Source organism: Anopheles merus, chromosome 3R (assembly GCF_017562075.2).
Source record: "Anopheles merus strain MAF chromosome 3R, AmerM5.1, whole genome shotgun sequence".
In the NCBI taxonomy this organism is placed as follows: Eukaryota; Metazoa; Arthropoda; class Insecta; order Diptera; family Culicidae; genus Anopheles; species Anopheles merus.
The window spans coordinates 9,307,168-9,326,688 of NC_054084.1; the positions used below are offsets into that span (position 1 = coordinate 9,307,168).

General features: G+C 46.2%; 1 protein-coding gene across 14 annotated transcripts in view; it reads left to right on the top strand.

The window, feature by feature from the left end:
• LOC121596476 (probable nuclear hormone receptor HR38) overlaps positions 1-19,521 on the top strand; it is a 104,466-nt gene that overhangs the window by 51,568 nt on the left and 33,377 nt on the right. The window lies entirely within an intron of this gene.

The window sequence follows — 19,521 nt, forward strand, 5'->3', positions numbered from 1 at the left end:
CGCAATCGAATATATGCCCGGCAAATAGTTATGATTCTCGCACATCATGTGCCATACGCGTCGAGTGAGGTGCAATAAAGCTTAGGGAACGTTTAGGTAACTTCTTTTCTCCATCACCGCTCGCTCTGTCTTGCGGTCGTTCGCGATAACGAGCTGTGTTTATGCAGTGTTTTACGCTATCGATCCGTTTGATTGGCGAGTATTATTTTAATATGTGTACAGCAGCATTTGCTTATCGCGGTGGTAAGCAGGTTTAGTGAATCTTTTAACTGAAGAGCGTGTTGTTGAATACATATTGAATATGTTATTGAATAAAGTAAGCACAACAACTTTCCCAAATGAATCGTTGTGAGCGAACTTACACATCATATCATATTAAATACAACATGTTAAATGTCATTTATTGCCACGAAATGAACATAAACTACGCAGAAAAGTCATTTAAAAACGTAATTTTCTTGCATACTGCGCAAATGATTACAAAAAGAATTGAACTGCTGTACACTTGATGATGTTTCCTGGTGCATTTTTTGTACCAAAAAATTCTCTTCTTACATAACACTGCGCTTATGGCCTTAAACATAATTACAAACATTTTCACGATTCCTTCTTCACACGTACCAAACATACCAATTGGAAAATTTCATTACGGCCGGTGGCCCTTTTTTTCTTCTTTTTGCTTAATTTACAACCCTGTTAATAAAGCGAAATTTAGCTGCGCTGCCCGGTGAAACCATAATTGGATGAATCATTTGTTGTCTCTGCAAGGGAAGCTCGGATTAACCCGGTCCCGGCTAACGATACTGCATCTTTAACCCCTCTGGGGGCTTTATAATCAAACCATTTGTTCGATCCATTTTGAGACTTGGCGGAGAGCTTACGGTTGTCGTTATCATCCGCTTATTTATCCGCCGAAGAAGAAAGCTTTATCCATACGTTTGGGGTGGCACTTTCAACACTTTGAAGATTTGTTTTTTTTTATCTTAATAGTAATAATATGAATTAATTTCATCTGATTTTCGAAAAATATCGTAGTTTGAGACATTTTCTTCAGCCCAAAAGGTAGGGACAAATCCACGCGCTTGTTTCTCAAACTTTATGCGTACCTAAATTGCAAATACTAATGAACCTAATAAACGTTCCATTAAAGACACATTCCATGGTCACACACATTTTTGCAAACATACCAATGTTGGGCAAAAAAAAAAAAACACACAACGATGTAAGGTTAACAATGTGCCGTGATTATCCAGAGCTCTCCTTCCCTGTTGACCCAGTCCTCGCGCGTCGTCGGAGCGGACCCAATGCTGAAGCAAACTGCTGATAATTACGCACTGCAACCGAGCTGCTGTCGCAAGTCGAGTTCGACTACTCGCTGCTGTTGTGGAAGCTTTAAGCACCCGCCGAGTTAAAGATCCTCCTAACAGAGTATAGATAATTATGATTAATGGTGCTGACCGGTAGCTTCTTGTAATATCTTATTTGAAGTAACCTTCCCGAAAAAAAAACAATCCGGTTTTCTTGCACCGAAAAAAAGCCCAGCCACTCGGCCTGCCCAATGAAGACAGAGAAATCACAGTTGAATGTGAACAAATTATCGCACCATTTGAACGTGAAACGGGAAAGATTATTAAGACACAACGGGCGCTAAAGCGACACAAATTTGGTTAGATTTGAAGGTGAAATTTGAATTTAAAACAATGTACGGTACAACTTTACGCATACAATGTTGCTTCCCTCCTTAATCGGTTCTTTTTGCCTTTCCCGTGGGCAGCAGACCTTCAATGATTAATTTAGATTAACCTTATTGATGAGCGCAAATAAAACAGCGCATGATCGATGCATCTGTGTGCCAGCGTGTGCTGTTTTGCTGCTCGAAACACGAAACACATCCCGGTGCAACAATTACACCCAATATTACAACTCGCTACAAGCACCGGGCGCAGCTTCTGACGGCACGAAATGCAGCACCGTTGATGAATGTGCCCGGGCGGGCGGAAGGACAATCGAATAAGTCATATTAATTTCGTAAGCGGTGTAAGCCTTGTTCGGGCTGGATGGGTTGTAAAATTTAATTTACTATGATTAATCGACAGCCACAGCCCACAAGCTGTTCCTGTGGGGGGCATTGTTCGGCTGCTGCTGGCAGGAAGCTACCAACAGTTGGTGAAGCTACACCGAACAAAGCACGGAACATCGTTTCATCATTCCAAGAGCGATGTGGCGGAGGTCACTACTGCTGGATTGTGTTTGTATAGTTTTAATTTTTCGTATTCATCAGAGAGAATGTACAATTTCTTTAAAATTAATAAAACAAAAATATGATTAAATGCTATTAAATTTAATTTAAAATACACTTTCGTTCGTATCGCAGCACAGTTAGCAACCGTGGCAACCTTGCTATGCTTTCACGTGCCTTTCTGTCTGGCTAAAAAAAGGGAGTCCCACAGTACTTTACCTTTATTGGGTCCTTACTAAACGCCCCTTTGCTTCAAAACTTATTGTTTTGCGATCGCAAGCTATCGCATCGATCGCAGGAGGAGTCGACCTGGTCGATTAAAAACAATTCTGCCCTGCTTAATGGATCGCTTGTCGATTGTAATTACATGATATTGGAACAGATTTTTAAATCGTTTCTGCAACGCTTTAAAAGGCGGAGGGCGCTTTCCGATTTTTTGTTTCTAAAGAGAGCTGCACGGCGAGTGCGAGAAAGAAAGAGAGCGAAAGATATATAAATAGTTAAAAAGGCATTTCCAACAAGCCCTCGTAATCGTGAGTGCATTCCAGTGGATGGTCACATTTTTGTACCCTTTTTGTTTCCCAAACTCCAATTAGAGGCTATTTTGTTCGTGGTTTTAAATTTAATCATGAAATTTCTTCTGAATGTCCATTTTACAACGGATTGCAAAGCCAATTATGGTCGGTGCAAACCAGTAACGCTCGCCCGGCAAGAGAGCGCGCGCGCTCAGATATCCTTCAAATGACATAATTATAAGACCGACGCCCCTTGTTAGTGTAGATCACTGCTGTGGCTGTGCTGAGGCAACTGGTGACGGGTGACTTTGTAGGGCAAACGATCATTCGAGTATGGGCAATGTGGAGCATCTTCTTAGCGATTGCAGCAAGGAGGCAAGTGAGTTATTTTGCTACAAGCACCCCAATTCGGGCCGTGGCAAAAAGAAATCTGTAACACGTGCACCGTGTTTTCGGGGCGGTGGCCGTACACAATACACCCGGGTGAGGTAAACTGTTTCGGGGCAGGATGGACGGATAGATGGATGGCTTCGTATATTTATGTTTTATTTTTTCTTCTGTTGGTTGGATGGTCATCCCAGAAGGATGTTGCATAAGCGACTGGTTTATCTTCTTCGCTGTTAAATCTTGCCCGTAGCAGCATGAGAGACAGTGAGAGAGAGAGAGAGAGAGAGAGAGAGAGAGAGAGCAAGAAGAGCTAAGAAAACGGTCCCCCCGTAGAAAGGAAAAAGGGGCCGAGAGGCCGACGCCCGTGTGCTTGTGACTGACGTTGATGACCATATGATTGAATGGTGTTCACCGGTGGCATGGAGCCACCACCATCTCGCCCCAACCGAGCTTACCTCCTTGATTCTTTTGCTCAACCCTGGCAGATAGATAATTGAAGAGCACCCTCCTGCCGGACAGCGGCAGCGGAGGTAGCATCAACAGCAGCACTAGCAGCGCATTAACAGCAGAAGGTAAAAGTGCCCAAAATGATTGCTCGAACTCTGCCTGGCTGGTGAAGGAAGGTGAACATTTCAAGCAGCACTGGCAGCGGCAGCAGCAACAACTTCTTTCAAGCAGGCTCATCAACGCATGCAGCTACGGGGTTGCAAGATCAATGGAACCATTATCATCAGAAGGCAGGAGAGAAGGAGAAAAAATAATGCTCGGAAGCTGCTGCAATGCGGGGCAGAAATGGTGGGCAGGAGAAGGGATCGCTTGGACAACTGAATTTGTGGCGTAAATGAATTTATTTTGTATTTCATTATGCTTACCTTTTAATTAAGCGCTTCATATCAGGTGCATTGGTCCCCCTCGACAGACAGGCAAGCGGGAGAGATTTGTGAAATACGAAGGTCAAATAGAATCATTTATGCGTCATATTTCGAGTTGAAAAATGGATTTTGGAACTCAATCGTAACCGCTGGCCCTTCGTCTTCTAGAACCAGACTTCCAAAAGCAACGGCACAGTTTTTCACTTGTTTCAGTTTCATTTGTCAACCTTCCCAAGGGGATTTTTGTATGTTTTTTTTTGTTTTATGTTGGCTGACGAAATTCGCATATCCGATTGCGCCAGCAAAGCGCGAGGACAACTTTCAAACAGCCACTTCTGGATGCTCATAAAACCACGCAACATCTGTATGCGTAAACCGCTTGTTTCGCGGTCAGTTGGTTTGCGCTGGGCGAGTGCAGTTGTTTTCGGTCAGAATTGCTTTGGCAAAAGATTTTTGCTTTTTCTACATAACAACTTTCTTGCTCTTTCAGCAGGAACCGATCCTTATCGACCTGATCGATCCTATTATGGGCGCTGCTTTATGTTTAATGATCTGGGGCAAAGATTTTGCGATTCCATCGTTTCCCGCCGAATGCTGATTGTGCGTGCAATTTCATTTAATTTAATTGATAAAACTACAATTGATGTGTTTTTCTTCGCTCGGTATCGTAAATCTCGACCCACCTGATCGCACGCATTCGACCGTATCCGTACCGATCGATTGTTAATTATGCGTGTGGAGATTATTCCGATTGAGGATCGTTTGTTTTAAATTTCCACTCCCTCCCCGGTCCTCCTAGGCACGCCGGCTTGTTATTGATAAACAGGCAAATTACACATGTTTACTCTCCCGTAATTAAACAAAATGCTAAACGCCGATTGTCATTACGAAAAACACTTTGCGTAAGGAGCGACAGCGCAAAAAAAAACCAATACAAAATCGATCAAGATGAAAATCATCTTACAGAAAAAAAGATGTACATCATTGGAGCTACACCAGCCGACTGCAGACGGCAAAAAATAGCACAAAACAAGTCTTTCATAATAATGGGTCAAGTGTTGATGCGCCCATACCCACGCCCGTGCACCGGGGGCCGGTGGTTGCTTACAAAAGAGAGGTCCTTCATTAGTCGCTTTATTTTGTATGACCCGAGGGGGAACAACAATAACAAAAAAAACATTGGAAACATCCAACACAGCGGCATCGGGCGTTGATGAGCATTTTTGAGTAACACACACACACACACAGACACTGGTGAAACATTCGCAGAAAAACACTAAAAAATACTTTGCCTTTAGCGAGTCGGATAGGGGGAAAAAAAGGATTTTTTTGCACACAGCCTCGCTTTCCTCGCTCTCCTTATTCCTTATCACCCGAATCAAAATCCTATCAAAGGGCAATCATTTACTACACAAAAAAAATGGGAGCTTCGTAACCGTAACCATCGGTGCATCGAAATTAAAGATTCTTATCGCACTGCGTTCAGGTACCGGTACCGGCATCGTTTACGACCGTTTAAATTGGGCATCAGGTTCGTCGCCTGGCATCGCAGTCTATAAAATAAAACCGACACGGCACACACACGGAACGGAGTCTCATTGGTAGGGCCAACCCTACCATTTCGACGTTGTCAATCGTAGGGATCGCCGAGGGTTGATTGAAAATTATCGACACCCGATCTCGGCCAACCGTTTTTCCCCGGCCAGCCAGCCAGCCCCACCACCCAAAGAGACCGAGGGGAAAATCAGAGGGTTGAAAATAATTTGTGAGGCAATTTTAATTAAACACTTTTTCCCCCTGTGGCCGTACAGGAATCATCGTTGTGGGGAGCACACAAACACACACACAAAAAAAAACAAGAAATGAGCACACGCGGCCCGGTAATTATTGCCAAGTGACCTTTTTTTTTGCTTTTTCCCTCGAAACCGTGACTTTTCCCCTCTGCGATACGACTACGATGCACTATTCGGTTCACTTCAATCAAAACTTCACTAAACGAACTTTGTCTTCTTTTTTTTTTGGCTCTCTGGAAGGGCCCACGGTAAACGGTACCGGTAACTTCCCTTAAGGGCGGGAGATTGAATTTAAAAATTGAAACCGATCAAAACGCTCCCTTATAGCAGCAACAACAATGCCTCAGATTTCTGCCCGCACGATGACGGTGCGCGTATATAAGTGTGTTTGGGGGTCGATTTATGCTGTCACTAGCTTTCGCCCTTCGATGTCCCGCTTTGCTGCCGCTGGGAACGGGATGCAATTTAAAGCTGACACACAGACACTCACATACACACATGTACTCCCATTTACTCAATCAAAAGCAACAAACCTCAATGGCATGTTTCGATGTAAAAGCTCAAGTATGATTATTGCTGTTTCGATGCTTCGTATTCCAACAGCCCATTCCCTCGTGGACTTCGGGGTGCAATGTGAAACACGCCTGCTTCTCCCCCTTCTGCCGAAGCCCGATCTGACGGATCATTTCATTCAATTTGTCGTCGATGCGGGCCCCAGCACCCCAGTCTTTTCCGATGACGCTAATGCGGTTGTGGTCTGTCGCCACGCGGTACACCCGCCGAAGGCGACACAAAAATTGGCATCATGAAATGACTGGGACGGGCGGGACTGCGGGCGCAAAACGGGACGCCGGGGGGTTTGACTGGCATCGAATGCATTCATATGTCAAAATAATATATCGTGGTAATTAAGCAATAATATTTTAATTAAAGTATTAAATTATGATCATTTCGAAGCGATCACGATTCGTATCCGCCCCGAAAAAGACACACACAAAAAAGTACGCAACCCTTTCACGCGAACGATTACCAAAGTGAAGGCAGGAAAAGGACAAAAAAGGATGGATCCTCTTTTCTAGCTGTACAAAAAAAATACATTGCAGCGTGAGTGTGTTGAATCGTGTTGAAGTGTTTGCGACAGCCGGGCGCAGCGAAACTGGCGACATAAATCAATTTTAATTAATGCTTTGATTTTGGGAGGCACTGTGCGCGAAACCGATGCCCGGTGCACGCATCGATGGGGCCCTTCGGGTGGGCTGGTCAGGATGGGACCGCAGTCTATTATTACTGTTATTATATTCGCCGCGCCGGTTTTATTCCTCGCTGTTTAGTACTGCTGCGATGCAGCTCAAACTGACGGTCGATCGGGACGATCAATTGTCGACACTTTCTAAATCTTTCTCGGCCAATAATTTTGAAAACCGTTGAATTATGGGTTGACTGATGCAAAAACAAAGGATGCATTACGATGTGACACGATTGGGTGGAAAAATTAAGAAACCATTTCGCTAACTAAGTGTTATGGGCAAATTACATTGCGTTTACTGCCCTGTCCTTCCCGTGCCACGGCTTCGCAGGGCAGCAAGCCGGTATGAGCTGCTTAAATTGATGTTAAGACGTCTCTTTGTACTTTTAAGGAGTTTTTACTTCTTATTTATCGCCCCGACGGTGTCTTCGGTCTGCTCCAGCGACCCATAACGACGGCAGCGGACGGATTATCAGCACAGTTTTCCCCGAAACCCGACGAGAGTCGTTAAACCATTACCATGTTGCCATGCGGCCATAATAATAATAAAAAAACACACTCTTTCACTGTGCACTCTTTCCCACCACGACTTTCGATGGGATGTGTTGTGCTGTGTTGTGGGGAGCTCACCAGAGGGGAGGAAAAACGGGCGCAGACCGAAATGAGATGCAGCTGTCAGTCCACGCTACCACCGCGCTCGGGCCACAAGGAGACAGTGTAAGCAACACGCATTCTTATCGCTCATAAACGGATCAACCGGATCGTGGCGTGTTACATTTCGCAGATTAATTGATTTGTTACATGTCTACCTTCAGCCGTCAAAATTGTCCGCTCGGCGGTGCATTTCGGTTTTCGCCTCACCCTTGAAGCCCGATGCAGTCTGGTGGAAGCAATTTTTACCCGGTACGGGTGTCAAATTTCACTCCAAGTTGAGCGAGCTCCGAAAATAAAGATGGACACACGTGAAATGAGCCCACTCTCCGGGTGGTTCGTCTCTGCGCCGGGGACCAGATTTGCTGCAGACGAGAAGAAGGGTGGGAGAAAAGGGAAAAAGAGAAGAAAAAACCCAGCAAAATCCTTCACAAGAACGATCGCACATCGGTGGTGTGGTTGGCATAAGCGCATTTAAGTCCGTAAGTGAAGCATTATTTTCTGATTAAATGCAACCTCAAAACATTCTTTCTCACGTCCCGTCCCGTACGGACGCGCGTGTTGACTTTCACATGCAGATTATTTACCGTCGTACTTTTTTTTTCTTAAAGCTCCTTTTTCCCATCCCCTTTTTCACGCCCTGTCCACCCTGGGGCAGTATTAATTGGTACGACATCTTAACGGCGGTGGTGCACGTTGTACAATAGGCGACACTGATAAGTCTGCTGGTCGCTCGATAAATAGTTGTTGTGACAACTCGATACCCGATTTCGTTATGGCGGATGAATTTATTCCATGTTTATCATAATATTATCGGCGAAGACTTCTGCACTGTCCGCTGCTGCTGTTGCTGGAGCAAGGTGTCGCAAGCATGTCACTTTCGATTGATTGATGATCCTGTTGCTGGGCGGGTTTCGGGAATGATCGATCCATGTATAAAGGAGACAATGTTTATTTATTTGAAATAGATATGGGAATGGTATGAAGGTAGCTCTGCTGAAAATATTTCCGCAATAGCATCTTGTGTGTGGTAAAAAAGATTAATTATTAAAGCTTCTCATTCCACAGCGGCTTACCCTAGCGAAATGGTTCGTTAAGAATTTGACACATATTTCACGCGTGAACCAAACCACACAAGTCTGACCTCCTCCTGCTCTAGTCACCCTTGAACGCCATAAAAGTTCGACTAAGACTATTATCTTCAGCTGCCATATAGGATAGTTTCGCCAATCGGATTAACTGCAATCATTCGTCGGGCGGCACGCCAAGGCTGCCAAGTTTGCCCCCGCGGCTGATTGTATCATTTCCTGCCAATTTGTCTACCGAAATCCTGCTAGCGTCTGCGCCTTTGTGATCTATGGCCATTCTGCTCTACGCATTTTTTTTTTGAAGGAGCTCACGTGAGGTCGTCGGCTTGATTGCGAAGTAAAACAGATTTGCTGTTTTTTTTTTCGTTTCTTTGAGCAGCCAGATTCCGGCAGTCTCAAAAACGATGACAGATAAACACATTTTTCCCATGCTTCCCATATTGTACCGTGCAAATGGTACCGATTCCGGGTACAGACACACGCACACGCACACACACACATACACACAAACAAACACTCACACAAAGTGTTGCCCTATTTGAAACTAAAAGTAAACCCCAAAAAAGGAGACAAAATAATAATCTACACCCCGTGGAAAAGAAACGAAAGATTTGGCGGTGACGCACAAGCGACGAACCTCACGATCGTGCCGCATCTCGGTAACACCCTCACGGAATCGACCGAAAAAAAAAACATGATCGATCCACTTTTGTCGTGTCGATCACGATATGATACAAACGACGGGGAGGGAGACGGGAAACGGAGTGTGATTCTTATTAGCTCGCGACCTCATCATCCGATCATGATCATCATTTACCCGATCTTGACAATGGAGCTTTTTTTGGTTCGTCTCTTTTTGTGGGCCAGTGATCGAGATCAGAATCACCGCCGGACAATGTACCGAAATAAAAACGCCCTCCATAGCACCCCCCCAAAACTCCGATACGGTAGTATCTAATTTGATCGCCGTGATTCACTGAACCTTCACTTTCTATTTTCCCGGTTGACACGAAATCAGTTCGATCGTAGTACGCTATCAAATCTTCCAAACGGAGCCTTGCTTTGCTGCTAAAAAATGGGGAAAACGAAAGGAAAAGTTAAATGAAGAGAATAATCATAATTTCCTCACAAAAGACACACACACAAACATCCTACTGCCCTCCACACAGTATCACAGACGCAAACATTTTTCGGGTGTAACATACATCGTAAACAACAGGCAACGCGGGTGGAGCGCGGGTGATCGCGTGGAAACGGGGGCAGCCGATCACGACCGCCCCGAAATCAGGGGAATCATAACGAAACGCTAAATAATATGATACGCGATCGCGCCGCGGTTTCTTCTAACGCTTTGGCTCTGGTGAGGTCTCAAAAAGGAGGCAGAGGGAGACAAAAAATAATAATAATCATGCTCTTTTGCTCCTTTCCGTGGGTGCCCCCCCCACTTAAAGTGTCCATTTCATCTGCGGTACGCGCGTGTTTTGGATTCGTTTCCCAAGCGCCTTTTTTCTCAACCGGAGGCGCGTCCCGACTATTTTGTGAATCGGTTGCAATACATCCGTGCTGCACGCGTCTTCTCGCGCTTCCACCATGCTGACCGTTGCCTCGCAGGCAACCCGAAGTCCGCTGGTTCGTGTTACGCCGTTAATCAGTCGTTAGGGGGTGAATCTAGCGGGAGGAGAAGGGTTTCGCAGCAAACGCGAGCAACGAGTGATGCGGGTCTGTTATGATTCGGCGCTGTTCTCACCATGTTGTTACCTTGTTGCCTGTTGATGCGATTCTTCGCCGACCCAGCAAGCTCCTCTAAGTGAGGGCGACTGAGGAACAACGACGACGGCAAAAAGGGGGGGATTCAAAATAAAATAGAAAAATCATTGTGGCGCGCACAAGCGTTTCGCAACCGTGCGCGTACCCGTGCATGACGTTAGCCTTTTTTTGTGCTGGTGCGCTAGATCTGTTTGGGCAGGCAAAGATCGAAAACTCATAAAAGCGTTTGATGCGGGAGCCAGGTATTTGGGAATGGAATGGGGGTCCCTCCCATTCAGCGATCATTACGGGCTGGCGTTGCGTAGTGCCCCAAACAATGACTCATCAGAAGCACATTAGCACACGAACGGTTGTTGACAGGGTTTGGCCGAAACGGTTGAATGGGAGATGAGCGGGGAAGCTCAACAGTAAATCTGCAAACGACCCTTGGCTAGCGATCACTTGCACCCGGCTACTGCCATTCACGCTGCGACCCGCTCCTGCAAGAGAGGCACACGAAAAGGCAAACATAAAGCAACGGGGTAGGAAGTGTCAAGCTCCATCCCTCGCCAAAGGGAAAGCGTCCGGCCTGGACGACACCTTAATGGAACACGAATGTTGACCGAATTTCGTTACGGTAATTGATTAAACGATCGGGACTCGGCTCCGTCGAGCTTTTAACGCACCCGTCCAAGGTGCAAACCGGAAATTGAACGATGCCTCTAATGCCCGAATTTATGGTCCATTTCGCGCGATTCGTGCAAGACGCGTCTTGTTCTGGTCTTTCTTTCTTCTGTTTCGTTTTTCGGTGATTTCATTCATTTGTTTCTCGCAAATTATGCCTTTGAAAAGAGACAGAAAGAGAGAGAGAGAGAGAGAGAGAGAGTGAAACAAAAAAGTGTGCCCAAGACCTCCGGTGTGAAAATGATCGTAAATTTGCGTCTTTCCCGATGGGTGTGATTGGGTGAATCGATGTGGTTGGCCGTTGCCCAGTTAAAGAGTCTTTTTTTCTGTCTTTGCATAGGTGGATTAAGGCAATTTGTAGATCTTTATACTCGCACGTTGTTGTGAGGCGCACGCGCAAAAAAGGGTGAGGCTTTTGTTTGCAATGATAAAGCAATCATTCTGGAACTCAAGAAAAGGGAACTCTATGCTAATGTAATTCTATCATCTTTGTAAACACTAAACACTAACCAATCTTTTATCTGTCCTCTTCTCTTTTTAGGTAAGTAAAACCACTCTAATGGCATGGTAAAGGACTCAATCAAGGGATCAAACACCGTACACTAAACCCACTTCCCAGCGCGGGCAACAAATCATCCCGCGATGCCATAACAAAGCAACATAAAACCCGCAACGACCCCTTACTCTCGCGATGCCCCTGCGTTGACAAAACTGACACGCCGAACTGAACGAGGAAAGCAATCTGTAAATTTATTGTAAGTTCATCCACGGAACCATCCCTCGAACTGGCCACTCCTCGAAACCATCGGGTGGGGTTCTTGCTTTACTTCCCTCTGCACGACAAACCCATTGTTTCGTCAGTCTTGTTGTCTTAGTCGTTGGATCTGTGTGTGTGTGTGGCGAATCCATTTTGGCGAATCCGATGTTATGCGAATCCATGCCGGGCGGGCCCCGGGGTATGGTTTTAGGCGTAGCAGTTTCGGTTCACGATCGTTAAATCGAGCTAAATGCATGCGTGGGCTTTATTAATCGTACGACACGTCGGGTTCACGATCAACCGCTTTGGAATCGCACCCTCGCGCCGAGCTTAAACCTTTGCACCTTTTGTGAGGTCCTGGGGCGATGAGCGCGTAAAGACCACCTTTCCGATGTACAAAACCGGCTCGGTACATGTTTCTGGTGTGTCTGTTTTTTTTTCGTGTGCTTGTGATTTAAAGCTATGGGAATGAAATAACACCAAACCTGTTGTAGTGTGAAGACGTAGTAAGATCATTATTTCAATCTTCAAGTTTATATAAAAAAGGAATAGAATAATAGAAACATGTTTTATAACGCCACCATTGACATTGGTTCTAATTATCGAAGTCCGCTTCACATAATCTGATCGTAAGTGAGCCAAGCCTGAGAAAAAAGCTCCACTCCGTCCGTCTGTCCGTTCATTTTGATTCCAAGAAGCTCATTTGCTCAAAAGTGACACACGCGATCGCGAACCCTTCTAACAAGACAAATGTATCAAAACAAATTTTCGACCCACCCGTCGGTACACCGGGGGACGGCTTTGAAAGCGATCTGGCGCTCACGATCCCACCGCGATCCCTTTCAGCATCGTCCCGTCCATCAACTGTCAATCTGACAGGCGCGCGAAAAGCGCGGAAAGGACACGTTTCGCACGGTCTCTCACGATCATCCTCACATGCAATCGAGTGCTGGAGCGCGGTTGAATTCCAGCCAAGGTCGACAAAGTGCTAGAAACTGTAACAATCTAGCGGCCCCTGCAAGCTGCATGCTCGTTTGCGCCGCGGCCGCAAACCAGTTGATGACGATCGCGTGTGTAGAGTTTTGGCGTGCGCGTCAACTCGTTACCACCGGGATCGTGATGCTGCTCGGCTTCTGGTTGGGGTAAGCAGAGTATACAGAGAGAGAGCAAAAAAAGAACGTTTGAGGTCACAGCCAAGATACTTTTCTCGCGCTGACAATGGCACCCAATTTTGGCGGGCTTTCAAGTGAAAATGAGAGAGTAAACAATAAATAGGGAAACAATATCCACCAAAAAAAACGGTCCTCGGGTACCAATCATTGAGCAATCCGTCGACGGCATTCGATGACACAAAACCTCCAACCATCCGCCCAAAACGCCTCACTTGTGCTTGTGAGGAATGAAAAATGAACCCTGCGCCGGCAAAGCGCAAAGAAAGGCGACCAAGAAAAGGTGGCAGCGCCCGAAAACAGAATGGCAGCAACAAGTCCTACACAAACTGTGCGTGAGCGCGTGTGCGCCCGCGAGATAATGCTGCTTCACGCAGCTCAGGTACGTTGTGGAGACAGCGCGCGCGCGAAATGGTTGCTCGCGCGAGTGCTTATTATTTATGGATACGTCAAAACATTAGATTGATAGCCGTAAATTAGGTTTATTCAAATATTGTACCACTCTCAACGGGTGAGTGGAGCGTCGCGGACGGTTGTTAGGAGTGCGGTTGGTGAAGAACGCCTGTCACAAGTTGCGAGGTTCTCCACCGTTCAGCGTCTTGTTTGCATATTCGACAGGCCGCCTGTTTTTTGGCTGCTTCAGGCTGATCCAGTTTTTTTGTTTGCTACACTTTCGTCCAACAAGAGTGGCCAGATGATCGTACGATGGTGATGATGATAGGAGTCAATGTCGTTTGCAAATCACCTTGCAACAAAAGGCAGTTGCGATTGATTTACTGTACCGTCTTAATAAAGCTTTTTTTGCTGCTGCTGCTGCTGCTGCAAGGCGATTTAAACGTTGAAGGACGATCCGCACCGGTGTACATTATCGGATCGGTGAGGTAACGAGATCGGGCTTGTAAGAGCTTTTAATGGATTGATTGCTGTCCACCTGAAGCAATCGTCAAGCGAGCCACATTATGTGAGCAGGATTTCAAGCATTTTTTGTATGCATTCCCTTCAGGCTTTTACACCATGAAACCCTTCGTGTGATGATATTATTTGGAGCTTCGAAAGACGTTACCCTATCACACACATACACATACAAAAACACCACCGCTCACCATCGTCAGCCTAATAATAATACGTTGTCGTCGGCTTGATGCTTTCTGCACATACGGCAGCGGCAGCTTCCCGCTTAATGACTTCATTATGCCCGGGCGCATGCAACTAACTGCCGTACGGTCCCGGCTGAAGATGGTCCCGGGTCGGGTGTGTTGTGGCAATACAGCGGCTTTTTTTTTTCTTATGGTTCACCAATATTAAGCAGCTTGTTTCGCGCAGGACAGGCGAAGGAGAGGGCGACCGTTTAATGAGGAGTGATTTCGGGTAATGAGCGTGCTTCATCGGGCACCGGGCCCACGGTAATGCTCCGGCTCAAAAGCTTAATCGTTTGATAGAGAAACTGATCGAGCTGATTGAGTCAGATGTTTGAGTCTGGCGGGGTGAAGCGAGGGAGACAAAAGGGAGGGATGTTAAACGGATGACGGGATGATTGATTTATTGGCACATTAAGATGATAAGAGTTTTACAACTCATGTCCCGAGGCGGATTGCAACCGTGGCGAATCTTGCTTTATGCGTTTGTTCTTTGGACGATTTTAGGAATTTCTGCAGATGACGGGTATGATGCTGTATCAGTTTTTTAGTTCGATTTTGGTTCGTTGTTCGTGAAACTTATCAGAGTATTTAGTCAGCTTTTATCAATGATGCAAAGTTCAAATATTGTCATACTTATGCTTATATTCTGAAGCTTTAAAGTGATCAAACTCAACTTCCGTTTCTTGTCGAAGAGTGGGTTCATTTCCAATAAAAAAAGTATTGTGTTTTTCTGGTCTGTATCACTTTCGTTCGAATATTTCACATACAAAAACCTTTCCAAATCCGTCAAACAAAATCAGTAAATCACCGATTGGAATGACTTCAAATCAATGCATCAGAAACCACTTCTCCAAATAAAGCCTTATGCCATGGTAGGCTCTCCCCCGTCAACACAAAAAAGCCCGATTGAACTCAATGAGCAGTTAAGCAAATCAATAAATCTTCATCGGAAACCGTCGACTGTACAAGTTGCCGGTGACGGTGAGACTTCCATTTGCCGGTGGTAACAACACTGGAGTAACCGGAACCCGTGTCCGAGCCGTGGCGGCCGATCACAATTTCTCCCCGCGAAACAGCAAAACAAGACCGAAGAAAATTGTTAAATTATCAGATCGGGAAATTTATCGTCGATAATTTTCGGAACACTCGGGCTCGGCTCGGCGGTGACTTATTTTGGGGATCCTTCACTCGTTTCCTTCATGGCCCTAAAAGGGGTCATGTCAAGCTTTGGTCGCTGTGCACGGGGACAGCAACTCCGGGTAGCTTGGGGGGAAAATTTAGTACAAGGCCCGGGATCTTTCTTCTCGCAATTCTGTTCCCCGTGTCTGGCTGGCAACGATCTTGGGGAGGGTTTTCGCTCTCCTCTTCGGGAGAATTGCCCAGACGGCCGACGGCATCCCCAATCAAAGCGTGAACGATGATCAATCATCGTTTTCGCCTGCCGAAAGCGAATCGACCCCTTGAGCGACCCATAGTGTGCACCAACGCACAAGAAGGATGCGATGCTTTGTAGTTGTGTGTGTGTGTGTGTGTGTGTCCGTCCTTTAGGGACATTGCTGCACGCACGGACTGGCGAAATTAATTACACACATGCCGTAAGTCCGTCAACCGATACGCTCGACGGTCGCAATGGGAGTAACGTTATTAATCACCACCCATAGGAGATAAACTTCCTGCCGCTTGTACGCTCACACCATTGCTTTCGTGCGTGTTTGCGCTTGCGTTTGATTGTGCAACGCCGAAAGCGTTCCGAGGGCAAGTGAAACCGAACCTTTGCTGATGTGCGATAATCCCTGTAAGGGAAATTTCTTCCATTTTGTTTTTTTTTGCTTGTGCGCTGACAGGATAAGGGCAAGCGTGCCGTACACACGCAAAAAGCATGTTAAATGAATTAAAAATAAATATAAAATAACCAGCGGAAGTGGGGAAAATATTTCAAAACAAGGAAGAAGCCAAGAGCAAAGAAGCTCAGCTCAGGCAAGGTTTGCAACTGATGAATAAAACAACTGCAACGAAAAAACGCAAATACACCCCACATTAAAGCGGGCTAAAAACCGCTCAAACAAAACATCTTTCCCCAACATAATTTATCTCACTCAGCCGCACACAAAAAATCCTTCGCAATCGATCCCCATTCTTTGGGCAAGAGAAATCGGCTACCGATGATCGATCGAAAAATGTTCCCCCAAAAAAAAACAAAGGCACAAAACAGTCCCGCGTTAAATGCAACCTGCCACAGCAGAACGCCACAGTATGCAGAGCACCGGGTAGCACGCAACGTGCATGTTGATATGATTAATTGTTAATTATATAATTTGCTTTAAACATTGCGCACCGACCGACCCCGATGGGGGAAAATTTAGGCTTCAGGAAATTGGACGGAAAATGATTACAAACACACACACACATACACACACAAAACACGCTCGCTGCAAAAGGGCCCCCATTTTAACCCGCTCAACATGTCAACGCGCCAGTTGGTCGTGAGAAGTATCGCATTACGCCTTGGCAAACCGGAAAGCATACGAGTGCTGGTTGAAATTGGTTTAATTTCGTTCAATTGTTTTGCCACTTTTTCTTCATTTACGTGGTCACTCTCTCTCTCTCTCTCTTACTCTCTCTCTCTCTCTCTCTGGGTGGAGCTGTAAGGAGGTGTTAAATGTGGTTCCCGAAAGCACGGCCGCTGGGAGCACTTTATCTTCATTTTGATGTTTCTGAGAATGATATGCTGTTTTTATTTACACGTTTAGCGGTGAGTTTTCAGTTTAAACAGCTGTGCGTGTTAAACGATCATTTCGCAAGCACGAACGCGTTGCAAACCATTCGTTAAAGTGGATTCAAAATGTACCCGAGCATCACTAAATTATGAAGCCAATTATGGGAAAGAAAACTCATTTTCAATGATCTCGTTTTGTGTGCCTTCCGAAAAGGAATATTATTTTCAATTTACGGCTCATTGAAATCTTTCAACTGCTTTGAACCTAGCTCCTACTTTGTTCGTCCTAGCCAAATAATGTTCCTCCAACACCTTGTCTTCCCACACACACACACACACACACTCAAACTCAACCATTAATCATCGAGAACACTCTCCGCGCTCGATGCCCTTAGTTTGCGAAAATAAAAATAAAATGTGCCACAGCTCACTTGCTGCGGATAAAAAGCCACAGTTCCCTTTACGCAGCACGCACGCAACAGCAGGTTGAGCTTTCCAGTCCACCCCATGTGACCCCGGTGGGAATTGTGCGGCTCCTCCTGTGCGAAAGGAGCATTCCCCGTCGTCTAATTCAACCCTTTGCAGAAGGGAAGATTCACGATTTTCCTCGCCACCACCTCGGTTCCGTGGGATGCATTGAGTTATTTTATGATCGTTCCACCGCGTGGTGGATCCATCCCACGCACACAAACACACACACACACACCGAGTCAAAAGAAGCAGCACCCTCCAGGGACGTGTGCTGCATATGGGTGGAATGTGCACATTGTGCCGGTCCCGGGCTACAAGGCATTAATTAGCGGCGTTCGTTAGGTGTCGATAAAAACGTGCCTCACGTGAGCGGAAAGCCGACAGAAAAGCCGGTGCCGTTTGCTGCTACTTCCCGCTGCCCGCACCCCAGACAGGTGTGTAGCCCCCTTTACAAGCGGTACCCAGTTGGTACAACAAATTGCATTCCGCACGTTTGCTACTTCCTCCCGAAGGCAGATTGTGTCTATCCATCCATCACAAAAAAAAAAACGCTGAGTAAAACTCAATAAGCAACTCTCAGCAAAATCAAAACAGCGCGTGCATGTGGCAAGCTCCCCATTCCCGCCCGGAGGGTATGCAATTTGTTCAGCGCAGCAAAAAAACAACAAAGCAGAGCAAAATCGGGACCAAGGACGATCTAGGATGCGATTTGTTTAACGTACGCAACGGCTGGCGCACATTTACGCGTGTTCTTCCCTTTCGAATGCACGGTACATCCGTCACGGTGTGTGCTGAATGATTTATTCCCCACACACACACACACACCGTGCCTGGTTCTAGTAGAGCGCTTTTTTGCCGTCTTTCGGAACACCGAGTGGCATGAAAAGACCCCCGTTGTGCTGCTCCACCACACAAACGCACCATAAATCATCGTCCGCAAAACAGTCTGAAAAGTATTGCAAATGCGTTTTTTTTTCTCTTCCTTTCTTTCCCTTCTTTCTGTACGCAATACAACAACACAAAAATCACGATCGATTAAGATCTTAAAACTGCTCCCACTAAACTGAAGCATTTGCACGCTCTCTGAGCTGCTGCTGACGGCAGCGTCGACGGGTTCGTCGCTTGCTGCAGATGCAAATCATGCCGTCCGATGATGACAAATATCGCGATCGACGTTTCGCCGTTGGTAGCCGTTTCTGCGTGGTGGAATGTGATGCTCGCCCGCAGCCCGGCGGTGGAATGCAACGCGAGCGCGAGTAATTTAATAGGATATTCCGCCGTCGGTATCTCGCCGTGCCGAAAAACGATGCCTTGGCCTTGCGCGGTTTTAGCTCGAAGTGTGTGCTTATGTGGGGGACCGCTTTTCCACGAACTCGTCGGATCGGATGACGGGTGCGAAGTGGTCGCCGATTTGATTTCAACTATTAATGGGGCAATATTTTTATGAATGGTGAAATAAATTGTTTGAACCAAGCTTTTGATTGTTACCTTTTTTGCGTAACAAAACCCTCTGTCAAAGCATAGGAGAAATCCGGGACGCCCTGTATGCGGTGGTTAATCTTCTATCGGGTTTGGCCGACCCGTAAGCCACCGTCGTACAATTCTCGTTGACAGTTTGAATAAAATAATTAATCAATCCCCGTGCTCAAGCACAAGAGGGGAACACACTCACACGGGTTGCTTTATTGCACTCATGAGACAAATGACCGGGGCCATGAAAATTAACGAACCCAGTTGTTTGAATCAACCGATGCCGATAAGCCGGCCGTATGTACCGTACTGGCGCGCATGCTGCCTCGTGGCGCACTGATGTCCGAACGTGTGTTGTGTTGCCGTGTGATTGTCGCAGTCGTCGATCGTCGAACTGACCGTACCGAACGCGCCGTGCGCATTAACCATAATTCACCCTTCAGCCCTTTAAGGTAGATGCAACAACAAAAAACTTCACTCCAGCGTAGGAGGGAAGGATCTCAAGCGTATCAATAATTCGATAAAGCAGCACCATAACAGCAACAACCGAATGACCGACCGACCACCAACGGTGAGGC